Source organism: Schistocerca gregaria, chromosome 2 (assembly GCF_023897955.1).
Source record: "Schistocerca gregaria isolate iqSchGreg1 chromosome 2, iqSchGreg1.2, whole genome shotgun sequence".
In the NCBI taxonomy this organism is placed as follows: Eukaryota; Metazoa; Arthropoda; class Insecta; order Orthoptera; family Acrididae; genus Schistocerca; species Schistocerca gregaria.
The window spans coordinates 291357342-291379072 of NC_064921.1; the positions used below are offsets into that span (position 1 = coordinate 291357342).

A 21731-nucleotide genomic window follows, 5' to 3' on the forward strand; every position below is an offset into this window, starting at 1 on the left:
AGTATCAACCAACCTTAAGGTAGAGATACAGATTAGAGCCTTTTTAATGTGCCTTCTTATGAAATTTTTAATAACCCAGACAATAGAACGTATCGAGTATTGTGTCTAATAATCCCTGTATTCATGGAATATCAAACACTAACTTACTTTCTCTCTTCATGCTGGATAAGATCAAAACAAAAAAATAGTGTTGATCATAAATATAAAATTTTCTACTGTTAGGGTTGGGGAGTGATATTTTCCCAGTATGATGATTTGCTTTTGGGATCAGTGAGCTCATTGAAACATGAATCATCTGTATATTAACAATTAATAACATGACAAGGTGACTTATCTTAAGAGATGCCTTCATATAGCCATTGCAAACTGCCGAACTTTGAAAGCTAATGCAATTTAGAGTTTGTTGTATCTTAAACATTGAGGTCGTTAGAGAGCACAAGCTTGGGTTTGAAAAAGGATGAGTCAGGAAATAATATTCTATTACCTCCTTGAAGGAAGCATTCGGTCATTCACCCAAAGTGATTTAGGGAAACTGCTGAAAACTTAAAAATAGCTGGGCCAGGATCAGAACCACCATCTTCTCAAATAAGAGTTTTCACATACCTCTCAGAAATACCTCGAGTAAACTCATCTGGAAAGGAGAAATGGGGAAGTAGCAATCCTTGAAGGAGGTCAAGCAAAAGTGCAAACAAAGCATAAGAGAGGGATGTGTTACATCTGTGTATGTTTCAGCATAAGAACACAAATGTATGAAGGATAACAGAACTTTTCTAGTTACACTGCTATCTACGTAACCAATATCTTAAACTCTTGCTCTATTCATCACATATTAGGACATTATTTGTTGACAAAATCACAGTAATAAACCATATTGTAGCTAAATCTAAGGTTCTTAGAAAAAAAAAGCTATCATTAATTATCCATGAAGAAAGTCTATCATTAACTATCCCTAAAGAACAGGAATGATACACCTATTATTACTGGTGATGCTAATGAAACAGTTTGAAGAGGTTTTAACAACATAAATTGCAGGCTTGATACCCGTAAAATTTTAGTTGAATGAATGGCAGTAAGACTCATTTTAAATTTTATGGAGTGTAGTGCAGTGATACTTAGCACACAATTCCAAATTCTTTTGTTTTCTTGTTATATGCCTCTACGTTAATGTGGCCTTTAATTCACAACCTATTGCATATCTGTCTACATTTAAAATTAAAATATATACTAATGCTTAAACTCAAGGCCAGTAAATTGACATAGTAGGGGCAAGGAAATAATTAAGAATCTTTTAGCATTTAGATGCATGTATTTGCACTAACAACTAAAATTAATTTAGGTTTAATTAATCTGGTCTGGAACCAGCTGTCCCTCCACGCATCAGAAACGTATGCAAATAAACTTTGAACTAAAAGAATGTCACCGCCAAAAAGGAGCAGCTCTAATCTCCATTTCAGCAGATAGGCTAACTGATATTTATTGATAGAAAATAGACATCTGTAATATAACCAGTCTTAATTTGAGGAAAATAATTGATAACATACATTCAGAGGACAGTACTGTATGGTAGTGAATCATGGATGGGGAAAACAGGAAAAGAAGAGAATCTACTAGTAAATGTTTGAAGGATGTTGAAAATTTAACACATTGACAATATAAGAAATGAGGTGGTTCCCTGCAGAGTCTGTGAAGAAAGGAACATATAAAGCAGGAAGGGCAGGCTGACAGCAAGATATTAAGACATTAGGGAATAACTTCCATGGCAGTAAAGAGAGTTTATAGGATAAAAATTTTAAGGGAAGTCAGAGACTGGCACACACCCAATCAAAGGCACCCATATGAGAGTTTGTAGGGGAGAGAGGAGGAGGTGGGGGACCTAGATCTAGAAGTATGAAATGTTTTTAATATTTTGGAAGACAGATGAAAAGTTCCAATTCAGACCCTATTAAAAACCTCCATAATGCTGATTTTTAAGACATTTACTTGAAAGAAAAACACATGACTACACTATTCTTTTTCTTTCCCTGGAGATAGGGTGGGAATGCAGCCCAACCTGGCCCTTATGTAAATCAAGAATTTTATTCACCATAGATAATTTTACAATGATATTGGCTTTGTCATGCAGTATGTACCAGTACATAGAAAACAATAAAAATAAACAAGTGTCAGTATGTTATAGAATACATTTCAAGCATGGCAGTGTACAAGGATAGATTCTAAAAGTTAATGCAATAAGCTATACTATAATCTAATATAATATACTATTCTATTGTTTATTGTATATACTATGTAATTACACATGATTAACCACAGCACATTATAATATGTTTAATTACAGACAACTTTTAAATGCTAATATCCTGCTCGGGCATCTCAAAGAATTCTTTAATGTCATAGAATGGATGATCTGACAGCCAGCTGTAGTACTTAATTTTTTTTAAAAATTGCATCCCTAGACTGAACATGAATTGGCAGTTTGTTGAACATTTTGAGTGGCTCTAAGTGCCATTCTGGGATGAAGGAGTTGGCACAAGAAATGAACATGTTGTGTCCTTCATAAAACCAATCAGAAGACTGATGACTTCAGAATGAGGCATAGTTGTAAAATGCACACTGATAACAGAAACATTATGACTTTACATACTCAAGTCCATACAGTATCAGCACTGTCACATAACTTCCACTCGTGCATAATTGCGTAGTAAAGTGTAAATGCCATTATTTCAGTGTAAAACGTAGGTATATCTCTCTGCGCAAACTAGGCGAGCGGCTGTAAAGGCATTTCCCACTTATGGTCGCTCCCAACAGCCACCGTGCCGAGTGACAACTTAGTTTACGCGGAAAGTATTGTTTGTCGGTATTTTATAAGTAAAATTTTCTACAAGGCCATCTGTTTAGAAAATAATGCAAACACTGTGTCACCACAGTCTAAGGTGTCACTATTTTATCACGAGAGAGTGTTTCATATTCACATCATACGGCCAACAACATATCATTGGATATACGAGACACAGACATCTGGGAGAAATGTTGACACAAGAGTGAAGGGAGAAACGCGGTTAGTGTGGAAAGTAGGTTTGTGTTATATATCGGCGAAGACCTCGCGTGGAAGGCAGTCTCGACGGGCGGCTTCATTAGAGACCGGTAGAAAGGCAGACGCGAGCGCTTCTTCCCAGGTAGCCGCGCGACGGCGATTGGCGCAAGCCTTTTTACCTGCTGCAGACGGCAGTCATCAAAACCAGCAGTCATGGGAATATGTTCAGTCAGATGTTTATTGCTCGAAGACTTAAATGAGGGTCAGCAAGGAAGTATAGAAGTAAAGTTGTGATTTTCCACAGAATCTTTACACATATAAATTCAATCGACGTCATTCAGTGTACGTACATATATAAAACCGAAGGATATGGTAAGATACAAACATTAATAGGCCATTATGACTGAGCTGCGTACACACTGTCGTTAGCACCTTGTTTATACAGTAATAGTGTTTCTTATTATAGGTCACTGTGTATGCTTCAGAGTACATTTCTCGTTCCGTAGTGTTCCCGCATCGTTTGCTGCGCTATGTTTGTTGATTGGGGACTAAACAGAGCGGTTACCTGTCCCTCAAAAAATGGCTCTAAGGACTATGTGACTTAACATCTGAGGTCATCAATCCCCTAGATTTACCACTACTTAAAGCTAACTAACCTAAGGACATCACACACATCCTTGCCGAGGCAGGATTCGAACCTGCGACCATAGCAGCAGCACGGTTTGGGACAAACGCCTAGAACCGCTCGGTCACAGCTGCCGGCACCCGTCCCTCGTTCACTGGTTAGCTCATCTGGAGTTACTGTCATCGGCCAGAAATCCGATCGAATTGTGGTAGTACGAAGAAGTCGTAAATCGAGGCACTGAGGCCAGAGTTACGAAATAACTGCGTGAGAGATAAAAGCATAAGAATCTGATCTGCCTGCTGGCAAGAGAGGCTACTTTATATCTACTGACGTGGATAATACATTGATGTATGGTGCTACACTATTACTTCCCGAAGGTAAGGAAAAGAAAGGCTCAGAAGTCGCTGGTGGACTAAACCTAGTACAGACTAACTGATGGGCATATCCTACAAAGGGAGCTGAATATGGGGGACGACGCTGGTTTCCGTAGCTTCACTATGATATTATAGGCTGATGTTTAAATTCTAGCGAATATGCTAACAATTTGTTTCTTATAAATACAAATTTCCGAAAAATAGTTCCATTGTGCTATAGACTTACTCGTTGGAAAATTTAGTTCAGAAGCAATCAATGTCCCAGGTAGTATATGAAGTTCGCGGGACAAAATTTTGAAGCATATAGGATTGTATAGGCAAATGAATGAAATAAAATCACTGAAATACATCGATTAGTATCACTTTTGTCCATTGTTTCACTGTTTATGTTGCTTGTAATGAATGAAATCTGAAATCTGCGCTTGTCGATGCATCTGCCCCTTCAACCCAGATTGAAGAAACCTTTTTAAGTTCAGTTTCGCTTCATGCACCACCTCACTTAATTTATGCCCTGTATAGTGTCACTCGTACTTCTAAGGCACTCCTTTGACTATTTCAAAGATGCCATTTCTACAGTTTTTTGCCTGGCCCAGTCAAATTTAGTACTGTGTACTAATTATCACAAGCTAGTGATGTCAGGTGGTTGGCCGGAAACTGTTTTCTTTGACCTGCTCCGACACTAGCGAGGATAGCTGTTTCTGTGTTTCAAAACATGTTGCAAACCTCGGCCCCCCAGTTTTTGCCAAAAGCCTTGGTGCGATCATAGTGTACGCGGCTTTACTAATCGAAATACAATTTATCCACCGACCAATACGAGAGTCATTTCATACGTCATAAGTGTAAAACAAACATCAGTTTTTAAGCTCACCTGTAGGGTACCTTTTGAATCCTCCTCTAAACTAAAATGCCATTTCTATATGCCATTTTTGAGTGGTGTTTCTGAAAGGACTAAGGGAAGTAAGCCCAACTAAAACCGAAGAAAAATAATTTTACACTATGGAAATGTGTGTATTCTATCACCCATCAAGGTCATTTATGGGTAAAAGCATGTATCTGACCATCACCGAGATTAAAACTGCCTTTTTCATCTGTGATAACATAAAAACTAAAATCTTTGACGACGAAATGTTAGATATGATTTCCTACTGTTCTGTTTTACGTAAAAGGTAGCAGTGATAGTTAAAATGATTTATGGCCGTTCCCGGTGTATGTTCATGCATACAAATGCAGTAATCTTAAAAGATTCGATCTCCATTCTGTCATACGCATTCTTTACCCAAGAGGCGCAGAGCTTCGCCTTCGGTCAACCGTAACTGTCGTGTATCCGTCGAATTAATCACCTCTACAGTTTGCCAATTGCCGCCAGCCGTCTAAGTTGTCAACTAAAGAGCTCTATTGTTTCTGACCATTGTTGATCATAAGTATATAGAAATACAGAAGCGGTTTCCAACTTTCAAGAGTCTAGTCCTCCCGTTACCGCTCAAGATTTTCGGGCGGATTTCCTCGATCACGAGGCGAATGTCTTGACAGAATTTCCCTCCCAAATATTCCCAATTCGGACATCACTGGCTGATAGTACAAAGTCTGTCCTGCAACAACCCTTCAAATCTCTCGAGTAGAGAATGAAAGATGTAAAAAAACCTAACTATTAACAAAACCTTGGGCTGACACAAGAAATTACAAAATCCAATCTTTAAAATGTCAGTATTTAACAACGGTTCAAATAACGCAGGCGTATTACGAAATACAGAATCAATGAGACACTTGGCTCTGTATTTATTACTATTTTCTTTGTGTTTGGTTTCGTTTTAGCCAAATCAAATGATGAAGTACATTCGAGACTGCTGAAGAAGTCACCTGAATAGTCCTGACACAGCTGCAACATTTATGCATCTGCTCAAATCAAGCTAATGCACGATACTCTAGTTTTTATGAATCTTTTTTTTTTTGGCTCCTCTAGCGGTTTGCTACAGTGGCGTGTCGCGACGATTTCAATTTCAAACAGAACTACACAAATGTACGGCCAAACAAACAGAAGATTATGTTCCTTTATTTTTTCGAGGTGATAGTCAAAACTTTATAACTACCCATCGTATATACCAGGGCTGTTGACAACTTGGTCGGAAAAGCGCTGAATACAAACCGCGCTCTGACATAGGCATCTCAACTGAGCGAGTGCATAACATCCTACACGGAGAGTTGGATGTGAAGAAGTAGCGTGCGAGGTGGGTGACGTGATTGCTCACAGTCAACCGAAAGCCCATCCGGCACAGCATTTCAGCAAAATGTCTGGCGATCTTTAATCGCAATCCGAAAGACTATTTGCGCCAATTTATGACTGCTCATGAAAGATGGATCCATTGTTACCCATCAGTCAGAACTGTAGTAAAAACAATGGACAAAGGCTGGTAACGTGATAGCCACTGTTTTTTGGGGATTCTCAAGGAATAATCCTCATAGATTACCTGAAAAAAAAAAACAGAGCCACGACTGGAACCTGTTATGCTTCGTTGTTGGATCGTTTGAAACTTGCATTGTCTGAACAAGACCAAGGTTGTACGTAAATGTACGCTTTGTTGGCGTTGGCAAATGGCAACACCATGCAATAGGTCACAAAGGTTGCTACTCTGAAAGAAACTTACTTTTCTAATCGTACATCACCGAACACAGCCTTTACAGTACGTAAGGATTCAGAAATGGAATAATACCCCAACGATTTGACGTAAATTAGTGAGTAATTAGTGAGTGTCACTCACGTACCGTAAATGAGTGCTAACAGTCTTGGCTCTTCAGCCAAATAGGGGGGCAAGCACTACAATTGTCATCTGGCTGTTCGAGATGGAACAGTATTTAAAGGTACAGGTCTGCTACATTAACGCGGTAACTATCAATTAAAGAGCACCGGTAATTTTAGTGACCTTCACGGCTAGGACATCTCATTAGATATCCTTAGCGGCCTAATTGGAAAGTTCTCTTCGTTCGCTCATAAGCATCTTTACTTCGCAAAAAGAGAGAGAGAGAGAGAGAGAGAGAGAGAGAGAGAGAGAGAGAGAGAGAGAGAACTGGGGGGGGGGGGGGGGGGAGAGGGGTGTTCCCACCTGTAAACTGACCACCTTCAACAGCGTCTCATCTCTTTCAGGACATCGAGTCTCAGTCTGTTCATTAAACTTTTTCTTCTTGCAAAAGTAGGACAATAAAAATTTCTATCGATACCGGTAACAACATTCAGACTGGATCGGTTCATGTCGAGAGACGCAACACGAACGCACGTTACCTTCCCAACATTGGCGATCACTGACCCAAACTTCTCGGATTAATAGTTATTTAAAACGTCGAAGAAGAGTAGGAGAGGATGAAGTTTCTAGCGATGGCATCCTTGTACAAAACATGTTTTCTTGCCATGTCAAATATGAGTAAAATCTCTAACTTGCGACGATATTCTTCGTTGTTTTCGACAGTAGTAGTTGATCATCATAGAGCAGATTAATAATTTCACCTCAAGATAGCATTTACTCTCGTTCGTTCGTGTGGGTATGATGTGCACAATGCAGAGGAAGGCGTTTCTAGATTATTAATCTAATTTTAGCCCTCTTTCCGTTGTCATTGATAATACTTTTCGATTTAACCGCATTTTCAGTCGGCGCTTGACAGAACACGACAACGATATTAAACAGGAAACACTTTCCTGGTGATGTGCAAACGTATTTTGCAAAACACCAGGGAAGTTTTTCGACGAGGGTGGTTTGAAAACTTCTCGGAATCATCACGAGAGGTCAGCGCTAGCGCAACGAGTTGTTCACGTGATATTCATTGTACTGTTGCCTGTAAACACTTGCCACGTCAGTGCTTTTTGAAGAGAGCTGTGGCGATGACGTCGGTTTGTTGTTCCTACTTAGTGATTTGCGGAGATTGAAAAAAAATCGAGATTCGAGCAGTGATTAAGTACCTCGTAAAGATAGGTATGAAAGCAACGGACATTCATATGCCAATTTCCAGAATACATTGGGTGACTATGCTGCTTCATATTTAACTGTTGCCAAGTGAACAAACGAATTAAAATTTGGTCGGGAGAGCTTAGATGATCCGCGCAGTGGTCGGCCAACATGGGTCACTACTCCAGAAATCATCGCAAAAGTATGCAAAGTGGTCATGGAGGATCGCCGATTGAAAGTGCGTGAAATTGCTCAGGCTTGCCAGATATCATCAGAAAGGGTAATATCACATTTTAACTGAAGAATAGAAATGAAAAAAAATATCTGCAAGACGAGTGCAGCGACTCTCGACGCTGGATCAAAAAGGCATGAGAATGGACATATTGGAACAATGTTTGGCCCGTTTTAGGAGAAACAAACAAGATTTTTTGCGCCTGATCGTGAGCACAGATGAAACTTGGGAGCGCTACTATACCCCAGAGACAAAACAACAGTCAAAGCAGAGGAAACATGCTGATTCTCTGCCACCAAAGAAAGCAAAGGCAATTCCTGCAGCGGGAAAGGTCATGGCATCAGTGTTCTGGGATGCAAAGGGGATTCTGATTGTAGATTATCTCCCCAATGGACAAACAATTGCTGGAGAATACTATGCTAACCTCCTGGACAAATTACAACAAAAGATACGCGAAAAAAAAGCCAGGGTTAGCAAGGAAGACAGTCATCTTCCATCAAGACAATGCGCACCTGCACACATGTGCCGTTGCCACGGCAACGTTACACGAACTAAGATATGAATTGTTGCCACACCCGCCTTATTCACCTGATACGGCTTCACCAGAGTTCCATCTCTTCCCAAAACTGAAATTTTTTCTTGGTGGACGAAGATTCACTTCAAACGAAGAACTGATTACTGGAGTTAACAACTCATTTTCGAGATGGGATCAAGGCACTGGACATCGTTGGACCAAGTGCATTAATATACAAGGAGGCTAAATTGAAAAACAAAAAAGTTCAATGATGTAAGTACTTTTTTCTGTTCTGAGAACTTTTCAAACCACCCTCGTCTTCAACACACTGCTTGAAAAAATTTAAAAAAGGTGATGCAACCCCACGACGTGGTCGGATGTAAAAGTAAGTTTGTACATGAACACACCATCGGCAGGGTATGTAAATGACTAGAGTTGTAATTCGCAGTGATAGGTACAACTGCCACCAGAGTGCATTAGTGTTGTTCATGTTTAGTGTTGTTACCATGCCTAGTAGAGTATACAAGAAGCGTGAACAGCGTCAGATGTTGAGAAATCACTGCAGGACTCAGATGCCTCGTACTTCTGTGAGACAGTATTTTCAGCACCTGACGAGTTTGAAGGGGCCTTATTGTATGTCTCCTTTTGGCCAGCTAGACGAATCGTGCAATATTCAGATTATTAAGGCATTCGGATGTGACAGTGGCAGTGAGTGTGAGGGCAGGCGTATTCCTCATCAAGGTTCCGATCGGCCACGACTGACCACCAAAGCGGAGAATCACTGTTGTGCACCGAGCACATCGTGACCGCTTCACAACTGCGCGTGTCATCCGAAAATGAGTAATGAGACTCCTACCAACATTCTGTGTCTTTGAGCCTAGCACCAGCCAGACTAGGGAATTACCGTCCCACACGTAGGCTGCCGTTAACATCACAACAGGAGCGGCTGCTTTTGTAGTGGTGCCATGACAGAAGCGTGGTCTGTTGGTGAATGGTGTCTCATTGTGTTCAGCGATGAATCGCCATTCTGCACACGGATGATCGTCTGCAATATGACGGCGACCTGGGGAGAGATTCCATTCTTCCCAAGTTCTTGGAGAGGCACAGTGGCGTTACCATGTCGTCATGATATGGGTAGCCATCAGGTACGACATCAGATCACGGATTGTAGCGATTGAGTGAACTCTGACGACATAAAAGAACGTCGTAGACATCCTGAGCCCCTCGTGTATTACCCCCCTTGCTGCAGTATCGTGGTGCCATTTTTCAACAGGGTAATACTCGTTCACACATGGCACATGTGTCTATGAAGTGTCTACTTCATACCAAGGTACTCTCGCGGCCAGTCAGATCCCTAGATCTGCCACCGATAGATGATGTATGGAACCAGGTCGAATGTCGTCTCCGTCCACCTGTGCCAGTAACCAGGATATCAATTACCAGTTACAACAGTTGTGATCCAGCTAGTTTCACAAGAGGCTACAACAGCCTCATGACACTTCCCAGCTGAATCAGCGCATGGATCCAAACTAGATGGGTTGAAACGCCATACTGCTAAGTGGCCCCAAACTGCCAAGATCTTTGTAAATTTGACTTGATGTAATTACTGAAATATCACCATATACTCTCCCTGAACCAAACAGCTTTTTCCGTTTCCTCATCCCTTTTTGGTTGCTTTACTTTTTTTGTCGAGCAGCGTACTTTTGGATTTAGACTTTTCTTTTTGCTTCTGGTGTAGTTAATTTTCGAGCCTCTAATACTATGCTGTATTTCCTGCCTTCCATTGCGTCAGAAAAGAATATGTGGGAAGATCACACATATGCGGAGTGTGTAGTCATATGTATTAACAGTCATTGTGAAACAGCTGAGTGGAGATCACATTTCATATTGCCCGCTCAGTACTGTAGTGCCAATTTCTACGCATCACTGGGATACGTGCGAGTCTGGTGGCGCAGTAATAAGACATTGGACTCTTATTCGGGATGACAGTGGTTCAAATACAACGTCTGGCCATCAATTTGCGGTTTCCATGGATTGTTTAAGGCGAAAGCTGGGTAGTGTTTTTGAAGCACGGCGGTCAGTTACCTTTCCAAATCAGAGTTTGTGCTGTAATTACTTCGTCGTCCCCGAAATGTCAAACTCTAATCTTCCTTCCAACATTTTCGTTGAGATATTACCATTTATCTGCGTTTCAAGTTCTTGCTTTGCCACTGTCTTACTAATAGGTAGGCTTTGTTATTGCTTGCATTGACTGGATTTCATTGGGTGAACTTTTCTTGGAAATCTCCTTCCAATAGTATGTTAATGGTTGTTTTGTGGGCATCTTTCAGCGAGCTTTTGATAGCAAATATTTCTGAATTTAAAAGCAATGTTGGAGCAAAATTTATAGTGTAAATCTTTATTAGTTTGGGAAGCTGTCAAGCTACAATTAAGCTAATTCCTATTTTACATTACCTTTTTTTTAAAATGGAAAATTTCACAGTGGTGGAAACGTTAACTTCCAAAAAACAGTTATATAAAAACGACACAAACAATGTAATGCCTTACTAAGAGCGCTGGCATTAACTAAGCGCACACAGTCGTTGCTGACGCTCCCGATTAGCAGTGTTTCCTGGATCCTAGGGAGGTAAATTTAGCTTCATTTTAGAGCAGTTTTGTGACATGTCATTTCTAACAGTTGCTTCACTTGTTAATCTATAACTTGAGTCATCAAGTTAAGGGGCGTACTGTTGTTTTTCGTCTCTTTTCGAATACTATATTGCTGATGTAAAATGTTTACGCTCATTAATTATTGATCCATACTGGCATCGTTTCAATGATTTAAGCACCACCATTATACCAGGCTGGTATAGGCTGTTCAAGTATTTTCTGTTATGTCAATAGATAAAAATTAACAAAGACTCAAAGCCAACGAAACGCAGTATTTCTAGGCAATGGTCATAGCTGATGTAACCGTTCCGCGTCAGAGTGCAAATCGTTGCTTTCAAGACGAACAATAGGGGTGTTTTCAGCTAGGGAACACTTCACCCTTCAGTTCAAATTTACTGACAACGGGATTTGACTGTAACTGAAAAACTATCCTCCATTGCAAATAATAATAATAATAATAATAATAATAACAAGTTATTTATTAGATTTTTTATCCACTAACCACATGGAGTAACTTCATAATGTATTCTTTCCCGGTTTCCAGTATTTCTTCACACTTTCACTGTTTTCATTTCTTCTTCCACCTGTCCATACAGTGATGCGCCTTCGAACATTTTCCCGAAAACAAACTTCTTAATCTTGAAAGAAATTTGTCACTCTACAGCGGAGTCTACGCTGAATAAACTTCCAAACAGACTAAAATTGTGAGCCAAACAGACTAACTCGGGACCTGTTACTAATCTTGTTTTGGAAAGATGACCTGTCTAGACTGTTTTCGTAGCGTTGATTTCTGCTGAGCCTTTCTTCACTTCTCTGAACCATCCCGTTTCGGGATTTTTGTTAGAATGGTTGAATATCTTTTCAGACAGTCTTTCCAAGTTCATTCAAGCCAAGTCACCATAAACGAAAATCTTTGAGAGCATCAGATGGTTTTTCAGTCTGGGTGTAGATTTCTTCATTACCTTTCTTCGACATACTCCCAACTTTCTTGGAGCGTGTGTTTTCCATAGTACTTTCCTGTCATTTTTACCCACATCTTCAGTTTCTCCCTTTTTACTGAGGACTAAACATTCTGCCGCATAAAGGCACTCCGGGTTTGACATTGTTGTAGTGTTGGATTTTTGTCTCTACATAGTGATTTTTTATTGTAAATGTCCTTCGTTAATTGATAAGCAGTTTTCTTTTCCTGTGCTCTGTTTTGTTGTTTCTTTATCTAGCCCTTTACCGGTATTATTTTTCCTAAGTACTTGAATTTATTCAATCTGTTGATTCCACTGTATTTTGGGCTTAGCAACTTAAGCATTTTAATGTTTACGACCACCACCACCAACAACACCACCACCACCACCACCAATGAAAGCAACGCAAAAAGGAGAGTCTAAAGATAACGAACTTTAAATGTTACAAGAACCTAGGCAGGCTGAATATCAAACCTACCAACCACCTTGGACTCTCAGTGTTTTGATAAAAGATTGGCAGGGTGTTCGTTATTTAAATGTAGTGCAAAAGGCTAACGAGAAGCAAAAACTTATTACGTCCATTTATCCATATCAGCTACATTACAAATGAAAACATAAATTAGTCCTTTTACACCATCTCTTCAATACATCATTACCAAATTATTTGGTATCAGATATCGTGGAATAAACAGCCGTTGCACATAAAGATCTCTTTCCACCTTTGGTACACTTCACATTCACACTGTGCTCATTTGCATAAATTAGGGAAAAGGTCAGACATGCAACTTTTAGTCTAACGACTATAGAGCTTCGCATGAAGCTGAGTGGAGGTATACGTATACCCTAAGCGACTTTTTCTCGGCGGAAAAATCGTTTAACTCGACAGAAATAACTTAAGAACCTCATCGACGGCCCTTAACTAGAGCTGCAATCAAACAGTTTTACAAGTATCTTCCTTGTATAAATACTGCACCCAACATCCTCTGTTTCGCATATTTCTCTCCTTCTATTGCCCCTTTTCCTACTGCTTCCAGTGCCAATTTACTGTAAATTCTCCTAGATGCCGAAAAGATGACCCACCAATCTATCACTTCTTAGTGTACTAGTCTTCTTAGAAACGTTCTTCATCTCTTCTTTGCCATACTTCATGTTTGCTTCGTCTGTCCACTCAATCTTTAACATTCCTCCTCCGCACATTTGAATCTCAGAACAGAGTTACAAGGATGTAGCGCTATTTATTGATTATTTACGAAACCGCTCAAATGGCAAATGGCTGAGCACTATGGGACTTTAACATCTGAGGACATCAGTCCCCTAGAACTTATAACTACTTAAACCTAGCTAACCTAAGGACATCACACACATCCATGCCTGAGACAGGATTCGAACCTGCGACCGTAGCTGTCGCGCGGTTCCAGACTGAAGCGCCTAGAACCGCTCGGCCACTCCGGCCGGCTACGAAACCCCGTAATATATTGTTTTCATTCAATTGTCTGAGGGGAAGCTTCGAAAATCTTTGCTCCACCAATTGCAGAGATTGTGTTCTGATTCTACTTTTTAGTTAAAAGTATCTACAGCTGCTCCAATTCATCAGTCGTGCTTACTTAACTGGCTTACAAACAAGAGTGAGGAAAGTTTAGACAGTGGTGTAGAGACCTCAGAAAGTACATGAAATCTATTTGCAATTGCGAATATAAAGAACCATCAGCTGTGTAATGAAATGACAACGACGAAAATCTTTGCCAAACCGGGACTCGAAACCGGATTTCCCTCTTATCGCGAGCAGTCACCTTACAATAGGCTATCCGAGTACGCTTCACGAACAGACCCAAATTCCGTATATCGGCACTCATGTATCTACAACTCGCACTCTTACATCCCTTATATAGACACTCGTACACAGGAGACATTTTAATAAATTGAAAGTGGCGTGCCCGGTAACGGCGGATAAATACGATACTGCAGTACCTGTGTTGTTCAGAAGTACGATGCATGAAGAGGAGCGGCATTTCCACTATCTTATCCAATACAATCAAATAGCGCAACATGTATATCAATAACTGCGATTTATTCGATGACTGGTGCTCTGGCTCATGTTGGACGCACCACTTATATACATTATTGTCATGGAAAAACTCAGACATCGCAAACTATGTTCAAGTTGGCCATCGAAAATTATTAACAGCGAACGCGGAGAGCAAAGAACGTCAAGCGGACGATCGGTTGTGCAATGCTATGGACAAGATGGAGAGATGATTTGCTTTCCCACAGTGTTGCTGGCAAAGACAAGTGGATACCCTACACCAAGAAAGAAAACAAATGTAGTAGCCAAACCCCATGATATTGAAAGTCTCCTTACTCGAGTGGAAAAATAACTGCTACCGTTTCCTGGGACGAAAAGGGCGTTCTTCTGATTGATTTAATGGAACGTGCGCCACCAGTTACAGCCGACATGTACTCTTGTCGCTCCCTAAACTGAAGTGGCCGAGAAACTGTGGTGCAGGATCGTCGTCCTCCACGACAAAACAGTTGCCCTTACCACACTGAAGTTCACGACTTCGTTCCTGGCTCTTCTTATCTTTCCCTGCTCCAGACTCAAGGATTTGGGGGAAAACTGAAAATAATAAACTCAAGACCGCGAAGTAAACTGGTTCAGAATCCGGGCGAAGAACTAAGCACAAGGGCTGAAGAAAATACTGTAACGTTACGAAATATGTTAGAAGTGGAACACGAGTAAGTAGAAAAGTAACGTAGGCCTGTAGGAAACTAAAAACCGCCAATACAGGTCTCTCACTGATTTGTATTAGATTGGTGCATAAGTTCGCAGCGTTTGTGTTTTGTGTGTTGATATTTCGGTTACTGTGGGTCTGATTATAGACTGTCTTCATTTCTACTTCACTGTTGCTGTTTGAGTTTACATGATGTCATTTTGTCATTTGGAGAAAGCAAGTGGGGCTGCTTACGATAGAAAATAGGGTGCGAAGTGGAAAAATTCAACATTTCAGACTTTTTCTGTTTGAGTTCAGTGGAGGGGTGACCGCAGTGGTGTCAGCCAGAAACATTTCCGCCGCGTATTGGGATAATGCCATTGGACAGAGTGCGAGAACAAAATTGTTTTCTCGTTTTAAGGAGGATCGTTTTGACATCAGTGGCTCTCCAAATTCGGAAAACCTTCGGAGTTTGATGATCGTTTAAACGCATTAATCCACAATGATCTACGTCCGTGTACTAGAGAAATAGTAAATGTGACGAACTGTGATCATTCCACCATCTTGCGACATTTGCTGCTATGGGGATAGTTCAAAGATCGGGTTTACGGGTACCTAATATTCTCGAAGCCAAAATCACAATAAACTCCAGGTGGCCATATGTACATCCCTCCTTGCTCGTCATGAATTGGCTCCTGAACAATACCGAGCATTCCTATCCTATAAAGTTAGTGGTGACGAGAAGTGGTGCCTTTATGCTGAATTTAGGAAAGGTTGAACCCAAACAAAGCTGTACAAAACCTGCTCGCATCCCTAAAATATAATATTATGCACCTGGTACAACAACGACGGTTTAGTGTACTACGAATTGGTTATCCAAGGTGTAACCATCACTGTTGGAATTCACTGTCAACAACTGAGGCGTCTTGTAGACGCAAAGAGCAACGACCAGGAAGACTGCGAGAAGTGATGCTGCTTCACAATAACGCCCGCCCGCATTCTGCTAGACTGACAAGAAACACTGTACAGGAGTTAAGTTAGGAAATCATTGCGCCCTCAGATTTTAGCGTTTTCCTCTCTGTCGATAAACCTTCAAGGACCTCCTCCCCGGATGAAAACGCGCTCCGAACGTGGCTCGACGAATTCTTCGTCTCAAATCCACGTGATTTCTGCAGTCGCGCCATCGAAAAGTTCTCAGCGCTGGCAGACTGTTGTAAATAGTGAAGGAGAATATATTATTGATGACTAAAGTCTCTTATGTGTGTTTATTAAACTTACGGAAAAACTCTACGAACTTATCAACCAACCTAATATTTTTAATGACCGTACGGCCTCTTTTCTGTTACATCTCGTACAAATGTGATACGAGGTTTCTTACGCCATCAACAATGTTTCTGTTGTTTCCTAGTCCATTTTTTACTGTAACGTAGTATTGGACTTCAAAAACTTCCAAATTTCTTTTTCGATTCTAGGTTGATGCAAGGTATCAGTGAATGCATATTCGACGTACACACACACGTCAGAGGTTTATAAAATTAGGAAATAAAACAATTTCGTTACTGATGATTGGGTTATGTTAGCGATAAAAATTGTACACTGGGAGTTTGTAAGTAGTATTGGCGACAATCAAACAAGAGAACATTGCACTTCTAACCCAAAGAATTTGTCCTGAGAGTTATAAAACTAGTTTAGGTGCTGTTCGACGTCAACTGCCACATAGGCCTAACCACAATTTGCTGAAAACAGTTGAAGCATCAAGATTTACGAACAGCCTTGTGGAGCGATCGAAGAGAACACATACACGGAAACCCAGACTGCTGGTTGTCATATGAGTTCAAGGAAACCCAAATGACAATTAGATACAGAATATCGCGAAATTTCATTTCGGCTAGTTCAATGTGAACATCACTTCGAAGTGTGTTTTACCTCTATTTTATGGTTTTTTGATATTTGTCTTAGACAGGAGACTGCAATTTCGTGAGTTAACTCGATCGAAATTTATGTAACGGTATTCTACTCTATACAGCACTTAAAAGTATTCTGAGAATTGGCTTGCTGGTTTGGAACTAATGCTGCAACAATCAGGTGTAAATATTTCTAAATCACTCTCACTTGTCGTTCTTTGTTGATATTTCACCTGAAATGTCACTACGTCAGTCTAATATCACTTCAATTTATGTGACAGTGCTCGCACTTTGCTGGGGGTCGGATATAAAAACCCGACCGACAACGTATATTTAAGTTACCCGTGATGGGCATGAAACACTTTAGGCTAATGCCAAAATTATTCCTTCAAATTGTTACAACAGGTTTTCTTCACCCTCAGTCTCCAGTCCGTTCATACGCTTGCTTTAATGATCTTGTTAAAAATCCTACTGCTCCTTGCTGTATGTAAACTATCTTATCGAAAGTATTCGAACACTTATTAATGGACATTAACATGGGGTGTGTACACATTTCGCCTCTAGGATGGGTTAAAATCTACTGGGGACACTTAAAATGTAGTGACCTTCTCCGCCGGGACTGGAGCGATCACAAAGGTGTTCCATTGTGTTCGGGTCGGGACTAAGAAGTCTGTATGTTTTATAGTCCACAGATTATTGGTTCGTACATGCTGCTTTGCGACAGGGTGCTTTATCAGGGTGATACAATCATCGTCTCATTATTCCTCTACTATGCGCAGAACGCAGTGCTGTCAGATGAGTTACTGTCCCGCATTTAGCATGTTCTCAAGTGCAATAAAGTGCTTACACCCTAATCACGAAAACATCCCCGTACCGTAATATCGCCTCCTCCGTTCTTTACTGATGGCACTGCCCATGATAGCAGGTAACGATCTCCAAACTCAAGTCCTCCTGTCGGACTGCAGCATAATATTCTGTAGCTGGATGCAATCAATCCAAACACTAGTTTGCAGTTATCCACTACCCAGTGGCATCGCTCTTTAACGCACCTCGAGGGTCGCTTAGCACTGACCACGTAAATGTGTTAATTAAGAGGAGTTGCTGCTAGACTATTGTATCCCATTCCTTTTAATTGCATATGCGCACTCACTGTGCTGGCTGGGCCGCAGGTAGCACTTTGGAAGCAATGAATCCTTCCGCTGATTTCATGTTATCTTTTTGCCATCACCTTAGGCAAAGCTCGGTGGTGCGTGTCTGTAAGGTCGTGATTTAGCTGTAGTTTTCCCTTTGTATTTCCGCTTCGCAATCACGTCACGCACTGTCGAGTTGGACTGCTTTTGAAGGTTCGAAATATCTGATGGATATGTTACTCAGATGACAGCCAATGACTAGTCCACGTCCGAAGTCGTGAGCTCTCCTGCCACGCCCGTTCTGCTGTTAATGCATACTGGCAATACAATATGTCCCGCCTCCTTTTACACTGGCGGGTCCGCCTCATGACATCTAGACATCAGTTCCGCGTTTACATAGTCCCCGGTAGTTTTGATCAGATGGTGTACTTCAGAATGCAGTGCTTGATATGATATTACGAAAGGTTAAATATATATATATGAAGAAAGTAACTGTTCTCGAAAGAACAGAATACTGATGATGGCCGTGCAGCTTTTCCCTGGAATAAATGATGACTAACTGAAACCCTCAGCTGCCGACAGCTGTTGTTGATATACCTCGATGTGGACAGCTGAAAATGTGTGCCCCGACCGGGACTCTAACCAGGGATCTCCTGCTTGCATGGCAGACGCTCTATGCATCTGAGCCACCGAGGACACAGATGAATAGCGTGACTGCAGGGACTGCAGGGACTTATCCCTTCCACGCTTCCCGTGAGAGACATTCCCAACTGTCCATAATTCTAGATATGTACCTTTGCCCATTCACTCATTACTCGCTGTCCACATCGAGGTATATTAACAACACCTGTCGGCAGCTGAAGGTTTCAGTTAGTCATCAAAGGTTAAATAGTTGATGTGTACACTGTGGACAACTTACTTCAGAAGCGAGTGATCTGTGTGTTCGAATCTTGGGAGTGTTTCAAACAAACTCCAGAAGTGTATCAATGAAGAATGGAAACACTTCCGAACATAAGCTAAGAGACAGGGAATCGTGTTAGGTAACCCGTGTGTATAAAACGCGCAATCTACTTTCCTAAGGCTAGAAGTTCACCGCGTAGTACAAACGCCTCCTTGCGGTGATTTCTCTCGCTGAAAACAAGGAGAAACGGAACCACAGCTCAAGTGCAGAGCGCGCACTGCTATTTTCTGCTGCCTCACGTAGTATACCAAGGCCGGTTTAAGGCCCAAGCTGCACAAGCTATCGCTTGGGGGCGCCAAGCGGAGGGGAGCGGCAGAGGCGCCTAATATATATGTACAGGTCGTATCACAAGCAGTAGCGGCCACTTTGGTCACCAAGCTGAGAGGGGTACCAAGCGGAAGAGTAGTACACAGTGCGTACCGAAGCTAGTAGGCGGAAATTGGCACGGGTGGAAATTTCCGAGGGGGAAAAAGAGCGCGAGATAAAATGTTCTCGAACCGGCTCCGTACTACGTGCAGGGATTTTCCCACGTATCCTACGGAATAAATGGTGCAGCATTCATCGGACAACTGACAACACCAACCTCACTGACGCAATAATAATTACGTCCTCTTTCTTGCATAATTGTTTAGGTTCTATATAAAGCTACACTTGTCAATTTGAATGTATAGTTTGTGTTCGTGTTTTACCAAGGTGCAACCTTTGCAGAAAACGGCCGGAAAACAACGGGGTTGGTACTAGTGTTCTTTTAAAAAAATTACTTCAAAACTGCAATCAGCTGTGCATTATGGCACCATGCAGTGGGATTGTATTCAATTTTTTAATTTATATCAGAAACATAGTTTTTGACTAAACAGATAGAAGGATTTCATAATGCGAACACATTCCGTTATTTACGCGAATTGTTATTGGTCGTATACGCCAAATGTCGTGCTCTGACCAGCCTTTAGATATTGGCAAGTTACACATGGTACCAATGTTTTTGTGGCGGTGGTGGTGGTGGTGGTGGTGGTTGTTAACACTATATTTAGGCACCAATTACATGATCTGAGGATGGTTGCTAATGAAGGAAATTATCAATCATGTTTTGAGACCAAAGACACTGCTGTGTTTGTGTGTACTGTTTTTTGTTTTTACAATATTCCTGCTTTGGCGTGATTTCCATCTTCGAATTATCTGTGAAAAACACATAGTTTGGTTCAAAATATCGAATTTTTAAGTAGATAATTTAACCTATTGTAGAATGACTGTTTGCGACGTACGCCACATGGTCTTGGTACTTATGTGACACCGAAGTATCATTTGCTGTCACACTAAGTTTGCTCCTTTGATGCTGTTTGATCTATAGTAGATTTTATATTTTGTTCGAACTGTTATTTATATGGTTGAACTACGAAAGTTTATTTCGTAATGGCGTTTCCTGGCAGCTATATTGGCAGTGGACTCAGTGATGTTACACGGTTACTGGCAGTTTCCTTCTTTGGGAGTCTATGTCGTATCTTTGTTCTTATTAGCTATATTGTATGCCGTCACGCCGAGATAGGTCTATTTTAATAAATAATATAATCAAGTACAGCAGTGCCTGTGGCTCATGACATCATAATGTCCTTAAATGACATACGACGCAGCGGGCCCACATCAGTACAGATTATTATCTAATTGTTGTTTATATTGTAACGCGAAAAAGACGACTCCAATTAACAACGAATATTACAGATCGCTGTGTTTCCCTCAGCTGAAGGTCACATTTTACAAATTTACAGTTGACATTGTAATTCTGTCAGAGACGGCAAAGGACTTGAGAGCAGTTCAAGATGAATAACAAAAGTAAAACAAGTGTAATATAGTTGAATTCAGTCACTAGATCTCGAAATAATTGCATTAGGAGACGAGACACTAAAGAGTAGAAGAAGAATTTTTGTATTTGAGCAGCAAAATAACTGACAATGGCCGAAGTAGAAAGGATTAAAGTGCAGGCAGACTAGAAAGAGAAAAATGTTAACATTGAATAAAAATTGCAGTGCTAGTAAGTTCTGTCTGGAGTACAGCCTTGTGCGGAAGTGAAACGTTAAAAATAAACAGTTTAGACCAGCAGAAAATGTGAACTTATGAAGTAGGTTGTAGTAGTTTTAAGGAGGATCGTTTGACATTAGTGATTATCGACGTTCAGGAAGACATTCGGGGTTTGAAGAGAATAGTCTAAACATCAATCCACAATGATCCACGCCGAGTATTCGAGAACTGGCAAATACGATGAACTGATCATTTGTATGCAATAGGAAACGTTCAAAAAACAGTGTATGGGTACAGCATCCTCTAAACGAAAATCAAAAATCACCTCTTCATCAATTGGATCGTGAACAACAATAATTCCTGTTCTGTATCGTTACTGATGACGAGAAATGGTACATTTATGCTAACGTAAGGAAAATAAAGGAATAGTTGAACCCAAACATAACAGCAACTACCCATACAAAGATCTGCGCGCATCCACAAAAGATAATGTTATGCATCTGGTGGAATAACATCTGTATGGTGTACTATGAATTGCTTCCGCGAGGGCAACAACCGAGAAATATGGAAGCGCAATCCAAGAACAACGAGCAGGAAGACTGCTTGAAGTGATCAACGATAACGCCTGCCCGCATTCTGCTAGGCTGTAAAACCATTACACACGAGTTAGGTTTGGAAGTCATTCCGCACCCACCTTAT

At 40.8% G+C, this 21731-nt stretch overlaps 1 protein-coding gene across 1 annotated transcript in view; it reads right to left on the reverse strand.

The window, feature by feature from the left end:
• LOC126336893 (protein spaetzle 4) overlaps positions 1–21731 on the reverse strand; it is a 47095-nt gene that overhangs the window by 15291 nt on the left and 10073 nt on the right. The gene's annotated exons all lie outside the window — the stretch shown is intronic.